Source organism: Ranitomeya variabilis, chromosome 3, assembly GCF_051348905.1.
Source record: "Ranitomeya variabilis isolate aRanVar5 chromosome 3, aRanVar5.hap1, whole genome shotgun sequence".
Classification (NCBI taxonomy): Eukaryota; Metazoa; Chordata; class Amphibia; order Anura; family Dendrobatidae; genus Ranitomeya; species Ranitomeya variabilis.
This window is the reverse complement of record NC_135234.1, coordinates 633895442-633920988: the sequence shown is the minus strand read 5'-3', so window position 1 is coordinate 633920988 and position 25547 is coordinate 633895442.

Sequence of the window (25547 nt, the reverse complement as noted above, 5' to 3'; positions counted from 1 at the left end):
GCAAAGCAAATAGCCAAAAAACAAGAAGCAGGACTTAGCTTAATTTTGCAAGATCCAGGACCAGCAGACAGGAGCAAACAGAAAGAAACTGATTACAACGATGCCAGGCACTGGACTGAGAATCCAGGAAGTTTATATAGCAACACCCCTGGACTAACGACCCAGGTGGGTGCCAAACTGAGGAAAGACAATCCCAGAGTCATATCACTAGTGACCACAAGAGGGAGCCAAAAAGGTCTAATTCACAACAGAGAACTGCCCGTGCACGTAACCGCCGGGGTTACTTCCGGTCACTAGGCTGGTTCTCACGATCAGCTGATCATGAGAACTGCAGTGCAGGTGACCACCAGAGAGTTATCTCCGATGGTCATCTACAAGCTCTGCTACATCTGAATGTCAGGCATCCGTATATAGCAGAGCTGGACTCGTCCTGGGACACTCGTTATTAAGGACTATGTCGGAACAGGGAGTATTTGTGTTGGTTTATTATTTTATTTTTTTTGCAGAGATCGAGGGATTCGGGGAATTAGCAGAACAATAAAGATGGGAAAACTGTGTGGTGTTTTATTTCATTAAAATACTTTATTCTGTGTCTTTATTAAACCCCTTAACAACTAGAGGATTAGTAATAGATAGGTGTCTTATTGACACCTCTTCTTTACTAATGGGCTTGATGTCATCTTACAATACAAAGGTGATATCACCCCACTTTCCATCACTACAGGGCAAGTGGGAAGGGTGAGGCTAATTGCCAAAATTGGCGCATCTTAGAGCTGGTGTTTGTAGGGGGGGGGGCAATATCCATGGTCCCTTCCTAGGCTATTAATATCATCCCACAGCTGTCTGCCTAGCCTTTGCTGGCTATTAATTATAGGGGACCCCATGTAATTTTTTTGTGGGGTCCCCCTATTTTAATAGCCAATAAAGGCTAAGTAAATAGCTGTGAACTGATATTAATAGCCTGAGAAGCTCCATGGGTGTTACCCCCTTCCCAGGCTATAAACATTGACCCCCAGTTGCTGACTTTCCCTCTGCTGGTTTGGAAAATTGCACCAGAGCCCACGCCATTTTAAAAATAAAAATATTTTTGTAAAAAGAAAAAGAAATGACATTACATATTCCTGTGTGGCCAGTGTCACACTTGTGAGTGTGATGTAAGAAACTCGTGCGAGTTTCTCGCATCAACATCCGGCACTTGGGATCAGAGTGTGCGGTTACAAGTATTTCTATACAGCCGCACACGCCAGTCCAAGTGCTGGCAGCAGTGCCAGGTATTGATGCGAGACACTGGCGCCAGTTTCTCGCATCACACTCACAAGTGTGACAACGGCCCGTCACGTACTTCCGGATGTGACACAAGATTCAACATATGTAAATTAGTACACATGCGTAGTAAGCTGCGTTCTCGCAGTTATTACGCATGTAACTAATAATTAGATGCGGTTTTACCGCATGTAATGATAGTCTATGGGAAATTTACGCTGCGGGGACTGAGCGTCTCCGTATCGTAAATAGACATGCTGCCATCTGGAAAGATACACCGCATAACTGTTTACGCAGGTCTACTGCCTGCGTCTTTGAACGCTGTAACATCTGGCCGTTGCGGGTTGGACGCTGCAGATGTATGCGGCGTCCAACCTGCAGCATTTACTGATTATGTACACATACCCTATCTGCAAAGAGGAAATCCCTTTTTTTCCTTCCCAGAAGCCAGCTTTCAATAAGCTTTATTTCAAGTGACAAAAAAACACATGTAATGAAAAAATGCATCCATTCGCATTCGGAAAACCGCATCAAAAACGCATGCGGAAAACCACATCAAAAAATACATGTAGAAAACCCATAAAAAACGCAGGTGACCTGCCAGTGACCTCAGATGCAGATTTCACCTGCGTCAAATTCTGAGCAAATACTCAGCCAATCCCAACTGTGGAAACATACCCTAACAATCCTTTCAAGGCAGAGGTTATTCCGGTTGCTTGTGCACCTTTTTCTACCACACTTTTTCCTTCCGCTCAACTTTCTATTAATATGCTTGGATGCAGCACTCTGTGAAAAGCCAATGACCTTTTGCGTTCTACCCTCCTTGTGGAGTGTATCAATGACTGCCTTCTGGACATCTGTCCATAGTCTTCCCAAGGATTGCGGAACCTACTGAAACAGACTAAGGAACCTTTTTAAATGCTTAGGAAGCCTTTGCAAGTGTTTTTTTTGTTAATTATTCTAATTTACTGAGATATTGACTAGTGATGAGCGAATATACTCGGTACTTGACATTTCCAGAGCACGCTCGGGTGTCCTCCGAGTATTTGTAAGTACTCAGAGATTTAGTTTTCAGCGCCGCAGCTGAATGATTTACATCTTTTAGCCAGCATAAGTACATGTGGGGGTTGCCTGGTTGCTAGGGAATCCCCACATGTAATCAAGCTGGCTAACAGATGTAAATCATTCAGCTGCGGCAAGGAAAACTAAATCTCCGAATACTGACAAATAGAGTTGAGCGACTTTTACTTTTTTTGGATCGAGTCGGGTTTCGCGAAACCTGACTTTGTCAAAAGTCGGGATTGGGTGAAATCGGCCGATTATTGCGAAAAGTTGGGGGCCGACTGTTATGACCCCAATGGCGAGGGTCTCAGAGAAATAGGTAAGTCTGCGAAGTACAAAAATCCAGCTCATAGGGCAGTGGTAACTGGGTTGACCATATATCTACTCCTAACGCCAACACTAGAAGTAGCCGGGGAACATGCCTACGTTGGTCGCTAGATGTCTCGCGCCAGCCGGAGAACTAACTACCCCTAGAAGAGGAAAACAAAGACCTCTCTTGCCTCCAGAGAATAGACCCCAAAAGTTGGATACAAGCCCCCCACAAATAATAACGGTGAGGTAAGAGGAAATGACAAACACAGAGATGAACTAGGTTTAGCAAAGAGAGGCCCACTTACTAATAGCAGAATGTAGTAAGATAACTTATATGGTCAACAAAAACCCTATCAAACATCCACGCTGGAAAGTCAAGAACCCCCGAACCGTCTAACGGCCCGGGGGGAGAACACCAGCTCCCTAGAGCTTCCAGCAAGGACAGGATACAGATTAAGTACAAGCTGGACAAAAATGCAAACAAAAACAAATAACAAAAAGCAAGAAAGCAGACTTAGCTTAATCTAGCAGGAACCAGGATCAGTAGACAAGAGCACAACAGATTAGCTCTGATTACAACGTTGCCAGGCATTGAACTGAAGGTCCAGGGAGCTTATATAGCAACACCCCTGAACTAACGGCCCAGGTGAGCATACAAGGGATGACTGACATATCCAGAGTCAAATCACTAGTAACCACTAGAGGGAGCCAAAAAGCAAATTCACAACAGTACCCCCTCCTTAGTGAGGGGTCACCGAACACTCACCAAGACCACCAGGGCGATCAGGATGAGCGGCGTGAAAGGCCCGAACTAAATCGGCCGCATGCACATCAGAGGCGACCACCCAGGAATTATCCTCCTGACCATAGCCCTTCCACTTGACCAGGTACTGAAGCCTCCGCCTGGAGAGACGAGAATCTAAGATCTTCTCCACCACGTACTCCAACTCACCCTCAACCAACACCGGAGCAGGAGGCTCAGCAGAAGGAACCACAGGCACAACGTACCGCCGCAACAAGGACCTATGAAATACGTTATGAATGGCAAACGACACCGGAAGATCCAGGCGAAAGGACACAGGATTAAGGATTTCCAATATCTTGTACGGACCAATGAAGCGAGGCTTAAATTTGGGAGAGGAGACCTTCATAGGAACAAATCGAGAAGACAGCCATACCAAATCCCCAACACGAATTCGGGGACCCACACCGCGGCGGCAGTTGGCAAAACGCTGAGCCTTCTCCTGTGACAACTTCAAGTTGTCCACCACATGATTCCAGATCTGCTGCAACCTATCTACCACAGAATCCACCCCAGGACAGTCAGAAGGCTCCACATGCCCCGAGGAAAAACGAGGATGGAAACCAGAGTTGCAGAAAAATGGCGAAACCAAGGTGGCGGAACTAGCCCGATTATTAAGGGCAAATTCAGCCAACGGCAAGAAGGTCACCCAATCATCCTGATCAGAAGAGACAAAACACCTCAAATAAGCCTCCAGAGTCTGATTAGTTCGCTCCGTTTGTCCATTAGTCTGTGGATGAAAAGCGGACGAAAACGACAAATCAATGCCCATCCTACCACAAAAGGATCGCCAGAACCTGGAAACAAACTGGGATCCTCTGTCCGACACAATATTCTCAGGAATGCCGTGTAAACGGACCACGTTCTGGAAGAACACAGGAACCGGATCGGAAGAGGAAGGCAGCTTAGGCAAAGGAACCAAATGGACCATCTTGGAGAAACGATCACATATCACCCAGATGACAGACATGCCCCGAGACACCGGAAGATCAGAAATGAAAAACATAGAGATGTGTGTCCAAGGTCTCTTCGGGACAGGCAAGGGCAAGAGCAACCCGCTGGCACGAGAACAGCAAGGCTTAGCTCGAGCACAAGTCCCACAGGACTGCACAAAAGACCGCACATCCCTAGACAAGGACGGCCACCAAAAGGACCTGGCCACCAGATCCCTGGTGCCAAAAATTCCCGGGTGCCCTGCCAACACCGAGGAATGAACCTCGGAAATGACTCTACTGGTCCACCTAGCAGGCACAAACAATCTGTCAGGTGGACAAGAGTCAGGCCTACCAGCCTGAAATCTCTGCAACACACGTCGCAGATCCGGAGAAATAGCTGACAAGATAACTCCTTCCTTAAGAATACCCACAGGTTCAGCGACTCCAGGAGCATCAGGCACAAAGCTCCTAGACAGAGCATCGGCCTTCACATTCTTCGAACCTGGTAAATACGAGACCACAAAGTCAAAACGGGAGAAAAACAATGACCAGCGGGCCTGTCTAGGATTCAGGCGTTTAGCAGACTCGAGATACATCAGATTTTTGTGATCAGTCAAAACCACCACACGATGCTTAGCACCCTCGAGCCAATGACACCACTCCTCAAATGCCCACTTCATGGCCAACAACTCCCGATTGCCCACATCATAATTTCGCTCTGCAGGCGAAAACTTCCTAGAGAAAAAGGCACAAGGTCTCATAGTAGAGCAACCAGGACCTCTCTGAGACAAAACGGCCCCTGCCCCAATCTCCGAAGCATCCACCTCAACCTGAAAGGGCAGTGAGACATCAGGCTGGCACAAAACAGGCGCCGAAGTAAACCGGCGTTTCAACTCCTGGAAAGCCTCCACGGCAGCAGGAGCCCAGTTAGCTACATCAGAGCCTTTCTTGGTCATATCCGTCAAAGGTTTAACAACGCTAGAAAAATTAGCGATAAAACGACGGTATAAGTTAGCAAAACCCAAGAACTTCTGAAGACTCTTAACTGACGAGGGCTGAGTCCAATCATGAATAGCTCGGACCTTGACTGGGTCCATCTCCACAGCAGAAGGGGAAAAAATGAACCCTAAAAAGGGAACCTTCTGTACACCAAAGAGACACTTTGAGCCTTTAACAAACAAAGAATTTTCACGCAAAATCTTGAAAACCATCCTGACCTGTTCTACATGCGAGTCCCAATCATCAGAAAAAACCAGAATATCGTCCAGATAAACGATCAAAAATTTATCCAGATACTTCCGGAAAATGTCATGCATAAAGGACTGAAAAACTGAAGGCGCATTAGAGAGCCCAAAAGGCATCACCAAGTACTCAAAATGACCTTCGGGCGTATTGAATGCGGTTTTCCATTCATCTCCTTGCTTAATGCGCACAAGGTTGTACGCACCACGAAGATCTATCTTGGTGAACCACTTGGCACCTTTAATCCGGGCAAACAAGTCTGACAACAGCGGCAAAGGATACTGAAATTTGACAGTGATCTTATTTAAGAGCCGATAGTCAATACAAGGCCTCAAAGATCCGTCCTTTTTGGCCACAAAAAAGAATCCCGCACCAAGAGGGGAAGAAGAAGGACGGATATGCCCCTTCTCCAGAGACTCTCTAATATATGAACGCATAGCGGTATGTTCAGGTACCGACAGGTTAAATAATCTTCCCTTAGGAAACTTACTGCCTGGAATCAACTCTATTGCGCAGTCACACTCCCTATGAGGAGGCAGTGCACTGGACCTGGACTCGCTGAAAACATCCTGATAATCAGACAAATACTCCGGAACTTCCGAAGGCGTAGAAGAAGCAATAGACATGGGCAGGGAATCCCCATGATTTCCACGGCATCCCCAACTTGACACTGACATGGCCTTCCAATCCAAGACTGGATTATGGGTCTGCAACCATGGCAACCCCAAAACAACCAAATCATGCATTTTATGCAAAACAAGAAAACGTATAACCTCCCGATGTTCAGGAGTCATACACATGGTAACCTGTGTCCAAAACTGCGGTTTATTTTCTGCCAACGGCGTAGCATCAATACCCCTAAGAGGGATTGGATTTTCTAATGGCTCAAGAACAAAACCACAGCGCTTGGCAAATGACAGATCCATAAGACTCAGGGCAGCACCTGAATCTACAAACGCCATGGCAGGATAAGATGACAGTGAACAAATTAAAGTTACAGATAGAATAAATTTAGGTTGCAAATTACCAACGGTGACAGGACTAACAACCTTAGTTAGACGTTTAGAGCATGCTGAGATAACATGTGTAGAATCACCACAGTAGTAACACAAGCCATTCTGGCGTCTATGAATTTTCCGCTCATTTCTAGTCAGGATTCTATCACATTGCATTAAATCAGGTGTTTGTTCAGACAGCACCATAGGTGAATTTGCGGTTTTTCTATCACATTGCCTTAAATCAGGTGCCTGTTCAGACAACACCATAAGGGAATTTGCGGTTTTGCGCTCCCGCAACCGCCGGTCAATTTGAATAGCCAGGGCCATGGAATCATTTAGACCTGTGGGAATAGGGAAACCCACCATCACATTCTTAATGGCTTCAGAAAGGCCATTTCTAAAATTTGCGGCCAGTGCACACTCGTTCCACTGAGTCAGCACGGACCATTTCCGAAATTTTTGGCAATACACTTCAGCCTCGTCCTGGCCCTGAGACATAGCCAGCAAGGCTTTTTCTGCCTGAATCTCAAGATTGGGTTCCTCATAAAGTAAACCGAGCGCCAGAAAAAACACATCAATATCCGCCAATGCCGGATCTCCTGGCGCCAGCGAGAAGGCCCAATCCTGAGGGTCGCCCCGTAAAAAAGACATAACAATTTTCACTTGCTGAGCGGAGTCTCCAGATGAACAGGGTCTCAGGGACAAAAATAATTTACAATTATTCCTGAAATTTCTAAACTTAAATCGGTCTCCGAAAAACAATTCAGGAATCGGTATCTTAGGTTCTGACATAGGATTTCTGGTAACATAATCTTGTATGCCCTGCACACGAGCAGCAAGCTGGTCCACACTTGTAATCAAGGTCTGGACATTCATGTCTGCAGCAAGCTTGAGCCACTCAGAGGTAAAGGGGAAAAGAAAAAAAAATGAGAGAGAAAAAAAAAAAAAACTCAGAATTTTCTTTCTTATAATCCCGCTTCTGCAATGCATTTAACATTTAATACTGGCCTGGCAAACTGTTATGACCCCAATGGCGAGGGTCTCAGAGAAATAGGTAAGTCTGCGAAGTACAAAAATCCAGCTCATAGGGCAGTGGTAACTGGGTTGACCATATATCTACTCCTAACGCCAACACTAGAAGTAGCCGGGGAACATGCCTACGTTGGTCGCTAGATGTCTCGCGCCAGCCGGAGAACTAACTACCCCCCTAGAAGAGGAAAACAAAGACCTCTCTTGCCTCCAGAGAATAGACCCCAAAAGTTGGATACAAGCCCCCCACAAATAATAACGGTGAGGTAAGAGGAAATGACAAACACAGAGATGAACTAGGTTTAGCAAAGAGAGGCCCACTTACTAATAGCAGAATGTAGTAAGATAACTTATATGGTCAACAAAAACCCTATCAAACATCCACGCTGGAAATTCAAGAACCCCCGAACCGTCTAACGGCCCGGGGGGAGAACACCAGCTCCCTAGAGCTTCCAGCAAGGACAGGATACAGATTAAGTACAAGCTGGACAAAAATGCAAACAAAAACAAATAACAAAAAGCAAGAAAGCAGACTTAGCTTAATCTAGCAGGAACCAGGATCAGTAGACAAGAGCACAACAGATTAGCTCTGATTACAACGTTGCCAGGCATTGAACTGAAGGTCCAGGGAGCTTATATAGCAACACCCCTGAACTAACGGCCCAGGTGAGCATACAAGGGATGACTGACATATCCAGAGTCAAATCACTAGTAACCACTAGAGGGAGCCAAAAAGCAAATTCACAACAGCCGACTGAAACACGAAACCCAATGAAAGTCAATGGGGAATCAAAGTCGGCAGTGAGTGGAGGACAGGAAAACACCTACAGTGCCCATTTTAATGCCAAAAACATCAATTCTTATTACTTAAGCTTGTCAATCTTAATTTACTTTATAATGATAGTTAGGCATTGAAAACTGGGGGTCATTTGGCTAAAGTTGTGGGGAGGTAGGGCTGGCTCAAGATTTTCGTGGGCCCAGGAAACGCGGAATACGTCACGGCGGTGGAGCAGGGAGAGGTAAGTAATTCAACTTTGCAAGTGCTGTGATCCTGAGCAAGCAGGGGGGGGGCCCACTCGTTGGCACTGGCACAGGGCCCCTCATAGTACGGTGGTGTGTTTGACGGCGGGTGGCGCCTCCCACTGGCATAGACACTTTTGCGTACTATGAGGTGCCCTGTGACAGTGACTTCGCCAACGAGTATGCCCCATCACCTGATGAAGGAACCTGCACTTTCATCTGCACCTTCTTCTTTGTCCCCGTGTAAGGTGGTATAGTGTGCGGGAAGGGGAGCCTGACTTTCAGCAGGGTCAGATTCTGGCTGTGTAGAGTGCAAGAGGAATGTAGTGGTCTGGGTCAATGTACCAGCAGACTCATCTAGCAGTGGCTGGGCAATTGGCAGGATGAGGAGGAAACACAGATATAGGCCCAAATAATAAAGTAGGCTAAATGCAGTTCAAAATTGGTAACAGGACTAAACAGGCGGCATTGCTTTGTTCAGTGGAGGAAAACTGTAATGAGTGGCAGACACAGTTAGTAGGCCCAAATAATAAAGTGGGCTAAATGCAGTTCAAATGTGGTAACAGGACTACACAGGTGGCATTGCTTTGTTCAGTGGTGGAAAACTGTAATGAGTGGCAGACACAGTTAGTAGGCCCAAATAATAAAGTGGGCTAAATGTCTGCCAAAAAATTGTTCATAAATAAGCAGGCGACATTGCTTTGCTCAGTGTCGGAAAATTGTAATGAGTAGCAGACTAAGTTAGTAGGCCCAAATAATAAAGTGGGCTAAATGTCTGCCAAAAATTGTTCATAAATAAACAGGTGGCATAGCTAGGTATAGGGGTGGGATCCTCTGCTGAGTAGCAGACAGAGGTAGTAGGCGCAAAGTATTAACTGGTCTAAATGGAGGCCAGGGCCCCTGTATATTTTAACTATCATCTATCATTTCAACAAATTTGCATTGGCAGTGCCATTGAAGGATTTAACAGCACAGACTACACAGTGGTGGAGCAGGGAGAGGTAAGTATTGCAAGTGGTAGAGCACTATTCGACCTGGGGGGGAACACTCTCTCGTGGGCGGCGGTACTGGCACAGGGCCCCTCATATTACAACGGTGTGTCTGACATTGGTTGTGCACCACCACCATCAGTACCAGCTGGCAGCCACCGCCCACGGGCTCTTCCACCAGACTTCCTCATTTTTTGGAAAATCTAATCAAAATAACAACCGTTATATGGTACTGTAAAACAAGGTAGAAGGTGTATATAAACTTGTTGAGAATTTAAATCTCCCTTTTTTTGGGGGGGGGCCTGAACCAAAACTCAGACCCTGTGCATAAAACAACACAATGTAAGTGGCAGAAAGTGGCTGGCTGATATACGACAAACTAACAGGACTGAAATATATCCACTTTGTGAGAATTTGAATCTCCCTTTTTTTGGGGGGAGACTGAACCAAAACTCAGGCCCAGTGTATAAAACAGAATGTAAGTGGCTGAAAGTGGCTGGCTGATATACGACAAACTAACAGGACAGAAGTATATCTGGAGCGCCCCCACCGCCGCAGGGCCGAGGGGTACCCGGTACCGGGCCTCTCTGTCTCGGTTCTGGGATTGTCACGGTGGCTAGACCCGGTCCGTGACCCTGCTGAGGGGCGTCCAGTGAAAGTTGAGAATAATGTGGTGTGCAGGTCGTGGTGAATAACGAGGACACCAGGTTGCAGTCTCTTTACCTCTTTACTGAAGGCTTCAGGATCCTCAATCTGGAGTACGGTTAACAGGGCTGTCTGAGACCGGCCGGTCCGATGGCACTTCCAGAGTTCCCTTTGCAGGTGGAAATCTGTGCCTACCTTCTAGCGCTTGTGTGTTGTAGTCCTTCCCCGCTTAGCACCACGGGATAGTCCTCACAACTGTTGTGTCTGTTTCTGAAGTTCCCTCACAACTGATTCTGATGTTCTTCTCCGTCCCCCAGATGATATGGCTAGGACGCACCCGTATGACGGGTAGGCCTGGAGTTCTTCCGGGACCCTAGAGTCGCCCCTCTCCAACTGTTGCCCCCTATGTCTGCTTAGGTGATTTGGGTGAGACAGCCCACCTATAACTGACTGTCCTGCCGTAGGTTTGAAGTAAGGCCTGGAGCTCAATACTTCCTCGGTGTTTCCGGCCACCGGCTACGCGCCTCAGTAGGATGTTGCCTCGGTCTTACAGCACGACTCCTACTGGTGTTTTCTCCTTGTTGCGTTGATCTCGTTTCTCACTCTTCACAATAAACCTCGCTTCTTGTCCTTTCTTGGGGTACCGCCGCAATGAAGTGCAGGCGCGGTCCCGTAACGTTCTTTCTGTTCGCTAGGCCTCTGTCAGGATCCCACCCCTGACAGGGACCCCTCTGAATCTTCCCCTGCAACACCCTCTGCCACAGGATGTTGCTTGGTTCCAACCCAGTCAGCTTTCTGTCTAACTTCCTATCTAACCCCCAGTTTTACCAGATTGTGAGGAGTGGCCTAATACATAGCACCCTTAGCTCCCCCTGGAGGCCAGACTGTGAAGTGTATTGGTGTCTGTGATACCTGGTCAGGTGAACTCCTTCAGTGCCATCAGACGTACCAACACCCCCCTTAGCAGCGGAGCATCAGTACTGCAACGACCAGGACTCTGGGGCGCTGCACTCCCCGCCGGTTAAATCCAGTATTCCTGGACTGGGAAGAAAACAACAATACATGTCAGCAAAACGACACACAATTTTTTAAATGCAATAACAAGTAATAAGTAATAAGAACAGTGCTTCCCTTTATGGGAGGTGAGGACTCTTGAACGTTACAAACATGGTTAAATATTTTAAATAACAGACTATAAATAACTTCTATTACCCAGTCGGGTATTCTACTTAGTGCAATTTCTGAACAATAATTTAACTCTGCCTCTAAGGACGTATAAGCTGAATCCACTAAAGGCTTACTATAAAACACTAAAAGTCGAACCAACTTTTCTTCATTTTTTGCCAACTTTACATTCGCAGGACCGCCTGTCTATCTGTCCCAGGCCTACTGCCTCTCGCTCTTCTGCAGGACCACCCCATTCTCATCTGGGCCTACTGCCTTTCTCTTTCTATACACAGTATAGGACTTATCAACCTTCTCTCAGATCACTGAGCCATCCCTGTATCCCTGAGGACTCATCGACTAACCCCGTACGGGTTCACTTCCTGTCCTCATTCTCTAACACATCATTAAACATTTCCTACAATCAACTAACTAACTACATATAACTCTTTCATATAAATACTATCATTACTTCTTTTAAGGCAACATTATGCTTTAAGTGCTATTGGTGAACGTTCCCTTTAAGAGGGGACCAAGTCACTTGGAGGTAGTGCAACTTCTCAAGCTGCGAGTTCGTGTAAGGCAGGGATTCCTGTACTGTTTCCAGGAACAGTTTCTTCGCAAAGAGTCTTTTTCCTTGTAAAACCAGTAGGGAGCACCTTTAAGAAGGTGCAAACTATTTACAATAAGTTTGTAATCATGCAGTGTTCATGATCCAGCAGTTCTTTTCAACAGTGATAAACGGGAAACAAAACAAAAAGGGAAAAATAGGGATCCCGGGTAAACTAAGGGATCCCTTTAAGAGTTAACCCTAGTCGGGTTGTAGCAGCAGAAAGACACATAGAAAGACGAACAGTTAACTATATACAGTTTGTAAAGCACTTATGCTTACTCAGGTTCTGGCTGAGCCGGAGGTAGCCTCCTTCCGGGCCTCACCTGGCAGACGGGTCGTGGTGGCGTAACAAGGACTGGTCCTGGCCTCAGCAACGACAGGATTCCTCTTTGGGACACCCTCCTCAATCAGGAGCGACCACGACTCATAGATACGCGGTGGGTCTGGATATCCTGGGGTTCCGCGGGGGCAGGTTCCGTCACCTTCTCCGCAGGGGATTTGTCCTCCGACGTTCCGACAGCAGCCTGGAGTGCGACGCACCGCTGGACACCCCGAGCCACCCAGCCGACCTCCCTCCTTCACCGTGTGTAGGTTACTGCATCTCCGGGCTCCAGGTCGCGGTCATACCTTCCTCCGCAGGGCTCCACTTCTTTCCGGTCAACACGGACCTGCAGCGGCTCTCCAATTTCTTGGATGACTCCCCTTACTTCCCGGGAGTTGAAGAACACCACCACACCCCAGTGTGACGGCAGAGCCTCCTCAACGCCCGTCAGGTCGACCTGGGCCGCAGGTTGGGGTCTGCTCCTCCACGCCGCCATCAGGCGCCGCAGGTGCTCTGCCTCCGGCAGGATCCTCAGGCCCTGTGCCTGCAGCTCACACTCTGCCACGGCCGGGATGGAGGAAGCAGGGGACACCGGAGTTAGGCGGACCTCCGTAGGCTGACCCAGCCGAGCGGTCACACGAGCGTCGGCCTCGAGGCGGCGTGCTATCTGCCGGGCCTCAGCTGCAGCCACACACTCCTCAGACGGCGGGCAGTTGGGTCTGCCCGGCGGTAGCTCCGTAAGGGCCAGTCCCTGCAACGATGGCGAGTCTGGGGCTGTGACGGGTAGTGCAGCCTCATGCTGGATCGGGTCGTCCCCATGCGGTGCTTCCGACGTCGCCATCTTTGCCTCCTCCTCGGTATCTTCTTTCCGCGCTCTCTTTCGTGGGCGGCCCCGTCTCCATGGTCTCCACCCTCCAAAGAGGATGAGAACGCGGACCTCAGCTGCTGACGGGCACGTCCTCAGGATACAGAGATATTTAGACTGGGCGGCCATTGCCTTTCGCGCCCTTCAGCTTAGCTTCACCCACTCCACGCCCTTCTTCTTCTCCTGCACTCTCCTCAGCGCTGTAATGGCGGTGGTTTTGGCAGCAAGTGGCAATACACAGTCTTTGCAACAAGTCACAGTCCAAGCACAATAAATCACAGTTCCAAGGCACACATGACCTGATTCTTCAGGCTTAAGTAGATCCTGTTCGTGACGCCATTTTGGAGCGCCCCCACCGCCGCAGGGCCGAGGGGTACCCGGTACCGGGCCTCTCTGTCTCGGTTCTGGGATTATCACGGTGGCTAGACCCGGTCCGTGACCCTGCTGAGGGGCGTCCAGTGAAAGTTGAGAATGATGTGGTGTGGTGCAGGTCACGGTGAATAATGAGGACACCAGGTTGCAGTCTCTTTACCTCTTTACTGAAGGCTTCAGGATCCTCAATCCGGAGTACGGTTAACAGGGCTGTCTGAGACCGGCCGGTCCGATGGCACTTCCAGAGTTCCCTTTGCAGGTGGAAATCTGTGCCTCCCTTCTAGTGCTTGTGTGTTGTAGTCCTTCCCTGCTTAGCACCACGGGATAGTCCTCACAACTGTTGTGTCTGTTTCTGAAGTTCCCTCACAACTGATTCTGATGTTCTTCTCCGTCCCCCAGATGATATGGCTAGGACGCACCCGTATGACGGGTAGGCCTGGAGTTCTTCCGGGACCCTAGAGCCGCCCCTCTCCAACTATTGCCCCCTATGTCTGCTTAGGTGATTTGGGTGAGACAGCCCGCCTATAACTGACTGTCCTGCCGTAGGTTTGAAGTAAGGCCTGGAGCGCAATACTTCCTCGGCGTTTCCTGCCACCGGCTACGCGCCTCAGTAGGATGTTGCCTCGGTCTTACAGCACGACTCCTACTGGTGTTTTCTCCTTGTTGCGTTGATCTCGTTTCTCACTCTTCACAATAAACCTCGCTTCTTGCCTTTTCTTGGGGTACCGCAGCAATGAAGTGCAGGCGCGGTCCCGTAACGTTCTTTCTGTTCGCTAGGCCTCTGTCAGGATCCCACCCCCGACAGGGACCCCTCTGAATCTTCCCCTGCAACACCCTCTGCCACAGGATGTTGCTTGGTTCCAACCCAGTCAGCTTTCTAACTTCCTAACCCCCAGTTTTACCAGATTGTGAGGAGTGGCCTAATACATAGCACCCTTAGCTCCCCCTGGAGGCCAGACTGTGAAGTGTATTGGTGTCTGTGATACCTGGTCAGGTGAACTCCTTCAGTGCCATCAGATGTACCAACACCCCCCTTAGCGGCGGAGCATCAGTACTGCAACGAAGAGGACTCTGGGGCGCTGCATATCCACTTTGTGAGAATTTGAATCTCCCTTTTTTGGGGGGGAGACTGAACCAAAACTCAGGCCCAGTGTATAAAACAACGCAATGTAAGTGGCTGAAAGTGGCTGGCTGGTATACGACAAACTAACAGGACAGAAGTATATCCACTTTGTGAGAATTTGAATCTCACTTTTTTTTTTTGGAGACTGAACCAAAACTCAGGCCCAGTGTATAAAACAACACAATGTCAGTGGCAGAAAGTGGCTGGAAGATATATGAAAAAATACAAGGACTGTAGTACAATTTCAATCTCCCTACAATGAACTCAGGACAAGTATGGCAGCAATAAAAAGGACTGCTGCACACAAAAGTGTGGACAAATAAACAAGATAACTGTGCAGAAAGGAGCAACAGGATTTTTGCTTTTAAAAAAGCAGTTGGTTTGCACAGCAGCGTGCAAACAGCAATGGAGCTATCAGGGAGCCTTATAAGGCGGCATAATAAGCTACAGAGCTGATGCACAAAAATATACCCTCCACTGTCCCTGCAAAGAAAAGGTGGTGTTGGACAGTGGAAATCGCTACAGCAAAAGCAGTTTGGGGGTTAATCTTCCCTCCCTAACTATATCCCTTCTTCTGATGAAGCTACAGCAACCTCTCCCTATGCTAAGATCGGCAGAAGTAAGATGGCGGTTGGCGTGCACGCCCCTTTATAGCCCCTGTGACGCCGCAGAAAGCAAGCCAATCACTGTCATGCCCTTTTCTAAGATGGTGGGGACCGAGACCTATGTCATCACGCTGCCCACACTCTGCGTCCTCCTTCATTGGCTGAAAAATGGCACTGAAAGCATCATACGAAACGCGACTTTTGCGCGCAGATTGCCGACCTCATGGCCGATCCCACACTAGGATCAGGTCGGGTTTCATGAAACCCGACTTTGCTGAAAGTCGGCGATTTTTGAATTTGTCCGATCTGTTTCGCTCAACCCTATTTACAAATACTCGTAGGACACCCGAGCGTGCTCGGGAAATCTCGAGTACCGAGTATATTCGCTCATCACTAATAATGACTTTTAGGTTTTCATTGCCGTAAGCTATAATCATCAATGTTAACAAAAATAAACACTTGAAATAGATCACTCTGTTTGTAATGACTTCATATAATATATGAGTTTCACTTTTTGTGTTGAACAACTTAAATGAACTTTTGATGACATTCTAACTTTGTAAGAAGCACCTCTATATGTGTGTGTATATATATATATACAGTGGGGCAAAAAAGTATTTAGTCATTCAGCAATAGTGCAAGTTCCACCACTTAAAAAGATGAGAGGCGTCTGTAATTTACATCATAGGTAGACCTCAACTATGGGAGACAAACTGAGAAATAAAAATCCAGAAAATCACATTGTCTGTTTTTTTATCATTTTATTTGCATATTATGGTGGAAAATAAGTATTTGGTCAGAAACAAACAATCAAGATTTCTGGCTCTCACAGACCTGTAACTTCTTCTTTAAGAGTCTCCTCTTTCCTCCACTCATTACCTGTAGTAATGGCACCTGTTTAAACTTGTTATCAGTATAAAAAGACACCTGTGCACACCCTCAAACAGTCTGACTCCAAACTCCACTATGGTGAAGACCAAAGAGCTGTCAAAGGACACCAGAAACAAAATTGTAGCCCTGCACCAGGCTGGGAAGACTGAATCTGCAATAGCCAACCAGCTTGGAGTGAAGAAATCAACAGTGGGAGCAATAATTAGAAAATGGAAGACATTCAAGACCACTGATAATCTCCCTCGATCTGGGGCTCCACGCAAAATCTCACCCCGTGGGGTCAGAATGATCACAAGAACGGTGAGCAAAAATCCCAGAACCACGCGGGGGGACCTAGTGAATGAACTGCAGAGAGCTGGGACCAATGTAACAAGGCCTACCATAAGTAACACACTACGCCACCATGGACTCAGATCCTGCAGTGCCAGACGTGTCCCACTGCTTAAGCCAGTACATGTCCGGGCCCGTCTGAAGTTTGCTAGAGAGCATTTGGATGATCCAGAGGAGTTTTGGGAGAATGTCCTATGGTCTGATGAAACCAAACTGGAACTGTTTGGTAGAAACACAACTTGTCGTGTTTGGAGGAAAAAGAATACTGAGTTGCATCCATCAAACACCATACCTACTGTAAAGCATGGTGGTGGAAACATCATGCTTTGGGGCTGTTTCTCTGCAAAGGGGCCAGGACGACTGATCCGGGTACATGAAAGAATGAATGGGGCCATGTATCGTGAGATTTTGAGTGCAAACCTCCTTCCATCAGCAAGGGCATTGAAGATGAAACGTGGCTGGGTCTTTCAACATGACAATGATCCAAAGCACGCCGCCAGGGCAACGAAGGAGTGGCTTTGTAAGAAGCATTTCAAGGTCCTGGAGTGGCCTAGCCAGTCTCCAGATCTCAACCCTATAGAAAACCTTTGGAGGGAGTTGAAAGTCCGTGTTGCCAAGTGAAAAGCCAAAAACATCACTGCTCTAGAGGAGATCTGCATGGAGGAATGGGCCAACATACCAACAACAGTGTGTGGCAACCTTGTGAAGACTTACAGAAAACGTTTGACCTCTGTCATTGCCAACAAAGGATATATTACAAAGTATTGAGATGAAATTTTGTTTTTGACCAAATACTTATTTTCCACCATAATATGCAAATAAAATGATAAAAAAACAGACAATGTGATTTTCTGGATTTTTATTTCTCAGTTTGTCTCCCATAGTTGAGGTCTACCTATGATGTAAATTACAGACGCCTCTCATCTTTTTAAGTGGTGGAACTTGCACTATTGCTGAATGACTAAATACTTTTTTGCCCCACTGTGTGTATATATATATATATATATATGTATATATATATATATATATATATATATATATATATATATATATATATATATATATATATATATATATATATATATATATATATATATATATATATATATATACACAGTGCCTTGCAAAAGTATTCGGCTCCCTGGAACTTTTCAACCTTTTCCCACATACCATGCTTCAAACATAAAGATACCAAATGTAAATTTTTGGTGAAGAATCAATAACAAGTGGAACACAATTGTGAAGATGAACGAGATTTATTGGTTATTTTAAATTTTTGTGGAAATTCAAAAACTGAAAAGTGGGGCGTGCAATATTATGCTGCCCCTTTACTTTTAGTGCAGCAAACTCACTCCAGAAGTTCATTGTGGATCTCTGAATGATTCAATGTTGTCCTAAATTCCTAATGATGATAAATATAATCCACCTGTGTGTAATCAAGTCTCCGTATAAATGCACCTGCTCTGTGATAGTCTCAGGGTTCTGTTTGAAGCACAGAGAGCATCATGAAGACCAAGGTACATAACAGGCAGTTCCGTGATACTGTTGTGGAGAAGTTTTAAACCGGATTTTGATACAAAATGATTTCAAAAACTTTACACATCCCAACGAGCACTGTGCAAGCGATCATATTGATAGGGAAGGAGTATCATACCACTGCAAATCTACCAAGACCCGGCCATCCCTCTAAACTTTCATCTCAAACAAGGAGAAGACTGATCAGAGATGCAGCCAAGAGGCCCATGATCACTCTGGATGAACTGCAGAGATCTACAGCTGAGGTGGGACAGTCTGTCCATAGGACAACAATCAGTCGAACACTGCACAAATCTGGCCTTTATGGAAGAGTGGCAAGAAGAAAGCCATTTCTCAAAGATATCCATAAAAAGTGTTGTTTAAAGTTTGTAACAAGCCACCTGGGAGACACACCAAACATGTGGAAGAAGGTGCTCTGGTCAGATGAAACCAAAATCGAAATTTTTAGCAACAATGCCAAACGATATGTCTGGCGTAAAGGCAATACAGCTCATCACCCTGAACACACCATCCCCATTGTCAAACATGGTGGTGGCAGCATCATGGTTTGGGCCTGCTTTTCTTCAGCAGGGACAGGGAAGATGGTCAAAATTGATGGGAAGATGAATGGAGCCAAATACAGGAATATTCTTGAAGAAAACCTGTTGGAGTCTGCAAAAGACCTGAGACTGGGACGGAGATTTGTCTTCCAACAAAACAATGATCCCAAACATAAAGCAAAATCTACAATGGAGTGGTTCACAAGTAAACGTATCCAGGTGTTAGAATGGCCAAGTCAAAGTCCAGACATCAATCCAATCGAGAATCTGTGGAAAGAGCTGAAAACTGCTGTTCACAAACGATCTCCATCAAACCTCACTGAGCTCGAGCTGTTTGCCAAGGAAGAATGGGCAAGAATTTCAATCTCGATGTACAAAAGTGATAGAGACATACCCCAAGCGACTTGCAGCTGTAATCGCAGCAAAAGGTGGCGCAACAAAGTATTAAGTTAAAGGGGCCGAATAATATTGCACGCCCCACTTTTCAGTTTTTGAATTTCCACAAAAATTTTAAATAACCAATAAATTTTGTTCAACTTCACAATTGTGTTCCACTTGTTGCTGATTCTCCACCAAAAATTTACATTTGGTATCTTTATGTTTGAAGCATGATATGTGGGAAAAGGTTTAAAAGTTTTAGGGGGCCGAATACTTTCGCAAGGCACTGTGTGTATATATATATCTATATATATAATTGTCTAAGGGGTACTTCCGTCTTTCTGTCTGCAACTTCCGGCACGGAAATCCCGCGTCGCTGATTGGTCTCGCCAGCTGCATGTCATGGCTGCTGCGACCAATCAGCAACGGACACAGTCCAATTAGTCCCTCCCTACTCCCCGCCAGTCACCACAAACACGGGGTTAATGCCAGCAGTAATGGACCGCATTATGGCGTAGGTAATGCACTCCGTTACCGCTGCTATTAACCCTGTGTGTCCCCAACTTTTTACTATTGATGCTGCCTATGCAGCTGTGTGACATACTGCGTGGCTGCTATATACTACGTGGGCTGTGCTATATACTGCGTGGGCTGTGCTATATACTATTTGGGCAATGTTATATACTACATGGCTGCTATATACTGCGTGGGCTGTGCTATATACTATGTGGGCAATGTTATATACTACATGGCTGCTATATACTGCATGGGCTGTGCTATATACTATGTGGGCAATGTTATATACTACAAACTTCAAAGAGACCAGTAGCGCCAATCAGCAAAAAGCTGCAGGTAAAAGTACAAACCCACCCTGTTTGTATATGGTAACAACCAATAGATAATAAATAAATAATAAAATACCCGCGCTGAGTACTCCCTTCAAGTAGGAGTCTATCCCGGAACGTAATCTTTCATCCAGGATTCAGATACGTAAGTCCGGTATGAATAATGTACAAATAAAGCACAGTTACCTTAGGGATCTGTAGCGTTAACGTAGGATCTTTTGTACAGCTCTGTAAAAGGTGCCGCTTTATCACCAACTGGACTGTGCAGTATCTTCAGGTAGGCAGGCTATGTGCGCTGCCCCGGCCGGTGGCAAAACGCCCCAAGCTCGCCTACCACGTGTAATCGATGAGCGCTAGTGTAGCCGTTAGGTACTCCGCCGTAGCAGGACCTATCGTGACGTCACGAACACGTGGGTGAACACGTGATTCGGCTAGAGAAAGCGAGAAGGACCACATCCAACGCGTTTCGGAACTGCCGCGTTCCTTCCTCCATTATTCATACCGGACTTACGTATCTGAATCCTGGATGAAAGATTACGTTCCGGGATAGACTCCTACTTGAAGGGAGTACTCAGCGCGGGTATTTTATTATTTAAATGTTATATACTACATGGCTGCTATATACTGCGTGGGCTGCGTTATATACAACATGGCTGCTATATACTGTGTGAGCTGCGTTATATACTACATGGCTGCTATATAAAGTGTGGGCTGCGTTATATACTACATGGCTGCTATATACTGCGTGGGCTGTGCTACGTACTATGTGGGCAATGTTATATACTGCGTGGGCTGTGTTATATACTGCATAGGCTGTGCTATATACTACATGCCCTGTGTTATATACTGCGTGGCTGCTATATACTGCGTGGGCTGTGTAATATACTACATGGCTGCTATATACTGCATGGGCTGTGTTATATACTGCATGGGCTGTGCTATATACTACGTCGCCTGTGTTATATACTGCGTGGCTGCTATATACTGCGTGGGCTGTGTTATATACTGTTTGGGCTGGGTTATATACTGCGTGGGCTGTATTAACGCATCGGGTATTCTACAATATGTATGTATGCATGTATGACATGCAGCAGGTGTAATAAGTATTGAATATGTCACCAATTTTCAGAGTAGACATATTTCTAAATGTGCTATTGACATGAAATTCCCACCAGATGTCGGTAACAACCCATCCAATCCACACAGGAAAAGAAATCAAACCGAAAAGGTCCATCAATTAAGATATGTAAAGAATCAATACCACTGGTGCTATACACCATAAAACCTAGTCCTAGCAGCCTGGTTTGATGGACAACTACCATCTGTTGTCTAAAGTTATGAGTTTAGATTAAACAATGTCCAAACGGTGCTAAGGACCAAGGGGAATGTGCATATGCAATAACCAGCGTGAAACTAGTCTTTGGATCAGAGCTCAAATAGATACTGGAAACTATATGGAGCATAGATCGGTACGTACACTATGGTATCTGTCTGCTATTAGTGGGTGATTGGTGACCTCTATGAAAAGGTGATGATCAAGTGGAGAGGACGAGGTAAAAGAGAGTGCAGTCCGTGACTGTTTAATAGAAGTCAATATCTCATAAGGAATCAATAGTGATACCGCAGGACCGCTAGGCATCCAGCTGGTCCAGGCGGTGGGTATTAAATGTTGCGCAAAAGTCTGCACAACAATGCACAAGTAGCCGTCAAGCCCCGACCACATGTGGGAGGAAGGAATCTTGTACCCATTGCTGAAGCCTTGCACCAGAGACACGTGGTGTTCGTGGTCACTTTCACTCTGCCGGAGAGATGAGAGGAGATGCTCTGATGCACTGATCCTGGGTAAGAATACCGTGAGACCACAAAGTATAGGTGCGGGTAGTAGGAATTCAGGTACAAAGTCAGTGCAGTGATCCAGAGGAACTAGCGCATCCCCGGCCAATGGCATGCGCTGAGAGGATCACTGCCGGTTGCCCCGAGCAGTAGTACATTGCTAACGGACCGTGATGAGTGACGTTACTCGCGTGCAAATGGAGAGTTGGGCGGATGGAAGGAATACTAACCAACGCGTTTCAAAAGTTTGCGGCTTTCTTCATCATGTTATCTCTGACAAAGAAAGCTGCAAGCTTTTGAAACGTGATGGATAGTATTCCTTCTAATCTGCCCGACTCTCCATCTATACTCCATATGATTTCCAGTATAATAATAATAATAATAATTTTATTTATATAGCGCCAACATATTCCGCAGCGCTTTACAAATTATAGAGGGGACTTGTACAGACAATAGACATTACAGCATAACAGAAATCACAGTTCAAAATAGATACCAGGAGGAATGAGGGCCCTGCTCGCAAGCTTACAAACTATGAGGAAAAGGGGAGACACGAGAGGTGAATGCACCTGTATGTATTTGAGCTCTGATCCCAAGACTACCTTCACTCTGGTTATTGCATATGCACATCCCCCTTGGTCCTTAGTGCTGTTTGGACATTTTTTAATCTAAATTGTGATATGTCATGACACCAACTGAAATTTATCAGTAATTAGAAAGCAATCCTGCCACTTAGTGAAAAATAATATCAGCTGGTTCAACTGATAGCCTATAAAAAGGTGTCTCCTTACCAAGATGCCACACAAGTATCATCTCATGATGGGTAAAATCAGTGAGCTGTCTCGCAATCTTTGCAAACGTATTGTTGAAAAACATACTTATGACATTGGTTACAGAGGTATTTCTAAACTACTGAAGGTTCCAGTGTGCACTGTTGGGACCTTAATCCAGAAGTAGAAAGAACATAATTTCACCATTAACCGGCAGTGGCCCACCATGCGTAAGGAGATCATGGAGTTAGTTTCCGCCTGTCCTTCATATGCCCGCAAACCTCTTAGACAACTCCTGTCCAGGCGACTCCATCCTCCACCAAAGCCCACAGTGCCTTGGCAGCATATCGCCATGGACTTTATTACACACCTTCCTATCTTCGGGCTGTTCCGTCATCTGGGTAGTGGTGGATTGCTTCCCAAAATTGGCACATTTTACCCCATTGCCAGGTCTTCTGTTCACTCTGGAATTTGCGGAGAAATTCATGCAACATATCTTCCATCTTCAAGCTTCTTAACGTAGTGCTGGACTTCTCATCTGTATACCACCCTCAATCTAATGGACAGGTGGAGAGAGTCAACCAGATTCTGTCCAACTGCCTGCAGCACTTCACTAACGCAAATCATGATGATTTGGTCAAGTGCTTACTATGGTCAGAGTTCTCCTATAACAACCACATAAGTGAGTATTTGGCAAGTTCTCCATTCTTTATTGTCTTTGGTCAACAGCCAGGAATCCCTTTTATAGAATGGTCCGTTACTGGCGTACCTGGAGCCGATGCTTTCATGAAATATTTCTCGAAGATATGGACACCAAGACCGCTTTAAAGAAATTGTCTGTGTGTTTGAAGAGGCAGGCATACAAGAAACGCGTAGGTCCTCCTTGTTATTGTCCAAGGGATACGGTGTGGCTATCTCCTAAATACATACATCTCAAGATTCCATCCTACAAGTTGGGTCCTCGCTTCATCGGTCCCTTTGAAGTCATCAAGCAAATTAATGCTGTGTCTTATAAGTTGAAGCTACCACATTCTTTGTGTGTGCCCAATTCCTTTTAAGTGTCAGTACTAAAGCTGATCATCATTAGTCCCTTCCTCAAAGATCCTGGTGCTACCCCCTGCTTCCATCAGTTCCAAGGATGTCTTTGAGGTGAAGAATATCTTAGCCTTGAAGAAGGTGAGTGGGAGTCGATTGGAAGGGATTTGGACCTAAAAAAAGGTCATGGGAGCAAAAAAAAATATTCATACTTCACTTCTTCTACAGAAATTCCTAGCCGGTTTGAACAAGAGGGGGTGTAAGGGTGATGCACAACTTCAGGTATGAAGAAACAAAGTTTACTTAAATGAAAACACAGTACATAACAAAACATAATGATGTCAGAATCCCGATTCCACACATCAGAGTAAGGTACACGTCTCAGGATAACAGACGAAGGCAGGAGGACATCACGGGTTGATGAAGTCCAGGGTTATCTGGCACGGGCATACTAGGACGGCCTCACTCTCAGGCCTCAGACGTAGCACTGGCTCAGCAGGAGAACATCAGATACCGGCCCCGGACGGACTTCAGATGATGGCAGGGGTCATCATGGGTTGATGCAGTCCAGGGTCATCAGTTACATCAGAACATCGGACACAAGAGGGACATCAGGACATCGGCTGGACATCAGGAAACTGGTGTGGTAACCCAGGTCATCGACTGGGACACAGATGGCACAGGACCAGGCAGCGGTGGTCATCAGGTTCCTAGTTAGGGCCGTCAGGCTCCGGGCATCGGACCTAGGAAGGAACTCAAGCGTGATGGTGCAAGCACCGCCGGACTGAACCTGGGCCGGACTGGGTTAGCACTGCAGAGCACAGCATAGTAAGAGCTCAGCAAGAACACCGGACTCCATCTTTAAAAGATGAGCCTAGGATGTTCGGACACTGGGTACGGGGTCAGACACAAAAGGACTTCAGAAACATCACACAGAGGCAGAAAAACAACACACAAACGGATCTGGATATGCAGCCTCCAGGATAGGCGGTCTGGGTACTCTTCCCCAGAATAGGCGGAAAAACAAAACACTAACGGATCTGGATATGCCGACCTCCAGGATAGCCGGGTCTGGGTACTCTGCCTGTTATGATCTGGTGACCTTGGAGCCGCATGAAAACTTTCTCTGGAGTCGGTGGAACCTGTACTGACCGCAAATCCTGAACTAACACCGCAACTAGAAGTAGCCGTGGGGCGTGCCTAACAAACCCTAGACACCTCGACACAGCCGGCGGACTAAATACCCCTATAGATGGAAATAGGAATGCTATCTTGCCTCAGAGCAGACCCCCAAAGGATAGGCAGCCCCCCACGAATAATGACTGTGAGTAGGAGAAGAATAGACACACGCAGGTAGAAAACAGGATTTAGCAAAAGAGGCCACTCTAGCTAAATAGGAAAGGATAGGACAGATTACTAGGCGGTCAGTATTAAAACCCTTCCAAAAATATCCACAACAGATAATACAAAAAGTTCCACAATCTAACTAAAGACATGGAATGTATATCTGCCACTCCAGAGAATCCAACAAGACTGAGAAAATACTGACACAATCTAAGCTGGACAAGAAAACACAAAGAATAGCACTGAATTGTGAAGCACACAGCATGTGTGCTACAGGAAAAAAAAACCAGACACTTATCTTTGTTGATTTGGCAGAAAGGCAGGAGGAACCAGGCAGAGGTCCTACACCTCCCAACAACAATTGACAACTGGCAAGAACTAATGAATCCTGCACACCTAAATACCCCAGTCAGAACTGCAATCAGCAGACACACCAGACCAGGACTGCAACCCAGGGACAACTGCATTACCACCTACTACCACCGGAGGGAACCCAAAAGCAGAATTCACAACATCTGCCCCCAGATTAGGCGGAAAAACAAAACACAAACAGATCCGGATATGCAGCCTCCAGGATAGGCGGATCTGGGTACTCTGCCCCCAGAACAGGCGGAAGACAAGTATCAGCTCTCCCAGAACATACTGCAGACAGAAAGGGAGCTGGATACCACACACACAAGGCTAG